The 2,266-nt window shown below is 38.4% G+C and overlaps 1 long non-coding RNA gene across 1 annotated transcript; it reads right to left on the reverse strand.

The window, feature by feature from the left end:
- Positions 1 to 924: 924 nt before the first annotated feature.
- Positions 925 to 1,870, reverse strand: LOC311297528. Its single transcript, XR_014628820.1, has 3 exons — positions 1,793 to 1,870; positions 1,540 to 1,660; positions 925 to 1,428 (listed from the first exon to the last, which is right to left on the reverse strand). It is a non-coding gene; the product is annotated as an uncharacterized lncRNA (long non-coding RNA).
- Between the last annotated feature and the right edge of the window lie 396 nt (positions 1,871 to 2,266).

The following is a 2,266-nucleotide window of genomic DNA, read 5'->3' on the forward strand; positions in this document are numbered from 1 at the left end:
TGGATTTTCCACAGTTCTATTGGATCATATGGTCTTATTCTCTTATACACTGGTTTACTACAGTAAAAAGGTTTTCGACTAGTGTGTAGATTTTATTTTTACCCTGCATCAAAATGCAACATGCAGTGAGATGAAACAAGCATTAAATGATCCGCTGCTGTTACACAATGTTATGAGATGGTGGCGCTAAAACACAAAGCGGCTGAACACAGAACTCTTAACACTAAACATTAACAATAGGCAGGACCATACTAATATAGCCTACTTAGCCTACTTATTACATGGCTTGATTGAATTCCAATGTAGAATGCGGTCTGTTATTTCTTGATATTTCTTGATAACAGTCCGCTGCGAAGTATAATAACACACCGTTGCCATGAAAAACAGAGCGTTGCTATGGACGCAGATGCAGTTGGAAGCAATATAATAGTTTTTAAATCAATAAGCTCCTTTTTAAATCAATATTTTGTGTCAAATTATTGATTTATTTGGTAGGTAGCCATGTAATAAGCGGGATAATGTATTGCGAGGCGGTTGTTATAGTGAATACAACCCCTGACAGGCTGATTCAAGTCCCGATCAGCCTGTCGGGGTTGTAGTCGCTATAACAACCGCCTCGCAATACATTATCCCTTACATATTTCTCTCTATTATTTGTATTGTAATGTGGACAAAAGCACTCACTGATTGTAATAATTGTAAGTAATAATTGTAATAAAATGACCTTTACACCACCTACTATGTGGCCTTTTTACCATTACAGTGTACATGATTCCATGGTATATTTGATTTACTGTTTGAGTATGGTGCCAATTTTATTGTTACCACCAAATATTTTACATATTCTTGAAGATATCTTTAGGTCTGGTTTTTTAGACCCAACCTTAGGTTATCCAACCTCTCGGTCTCGGTCTCGGTCTCGACTCGACCTCGACTCTCTCTGGTCTCGGTCTCGACTCGGACTCGACTCTCTTTGGTCTCGGTCTCGACTCGGACTCGACCCTCTCTGGTCTCGGTCTCGACTCGGACTCGAGTGAGCTGGTTTCGACTGCAACACTGGTGTGACGTGTGCGGTGTGTGACGGGCAGATTTTTTTCAGATCAGTTGAGTCTAAAATTAAACAGCAAGAAAACATATACCTGTCAAATCATGAAAAGGTTTGAAAACTCATTTTAAGTAAAAAAAAAAGAAAAAAAAAAGATTTACTTTTGTAAAATAATTTGACTGGACAAATTCAAAATGAGTGTTATGAAACACAGAAAATCTACCAAATAGCAACAAAGCTATGATTATTTTTTATGTTTGTGCCCATGATTCTCTCATACATGTATGTTATCTGTTAAATCTTACCATCACCAGGTTCTAGTCTGTACAGTCTTTAAACACCCAGCCTGCTACTTAGCTCCTTGGTGCATCATAGAAATGCTCCTAGCAAACACAAATAGCAAAATCAACTTTTAAAGCATATCCAAACATCAACCAAATGTAAATCTGATAAATACATTTTGCATACATATTTAATCTGAAAGAATTACTTACCAATTTTAAGAAAATTGGTACTCCAAATAAGGAAATAAAGTGACAATTTCACGTGCATTGTCAGTCCGCAGTTTGTGGAGTTGTTCTTCTGTTTTTCAGTTAACGTTATACGTTAGGTGTGCTGGCAACGAGAGTAAAAGATAATTTGAGGATAAATACATAGGCTACTTTATGATATTTGCACGTCACAAATATTATCATAAAACAATATAACATTATAAAACACGTATTGTAAATAAGTTAAAACACTTACTCTGTGTTTTCACTGTTAAAAGCAAACTCCGTGTCTGCACTGCGTCACGAGTCAAAGAAGATGGAGGGCCTAACGTTAAGGGCCCTACACACCGGGACGAATATCGGCGCGCGTTATTCGCCAGCGTTTTTCAACGCGTTTTTTGTGTTCACACCCAAGCGATTTTCGCTGACGATGAGCCGAGTGAACATGCAAATTAATTCCCTGACATTAGATGGCGCTTAATGTAAAACAGAAACCACTCCATAACAATTCTCTTTTATCAAGATTTTTGTAGTCGCTGTCGCGTTTGTCATATAGTTCTTTATGTTCCGACACCAACGAGACCAGCAGCTCTACACTCATCTTGCCTTGCATCTTCCTCGTCTTATTTCTTCCCGGCAGTGTAGACGCTACTTGGTGTATATCTTCTTCGCCGTTACGTACGTGTGCACGGCAAGACCGTTTGTGTTTGAGCGCCCCCAAGTTGTGTTT

Source organism: Rutilus rutilus (assembly GCF_951802725.1).
Source record: "Rutilus rutilus genome assembly, chromosome: 9".
Classification (NCBI taxonomy): domain Eukaryota; kingdom Metazoa; phylum Chordata; class Actinopteri; order Cypriniformes; family Leuciscidae; genus Rutilus; species Rutilus rutilus.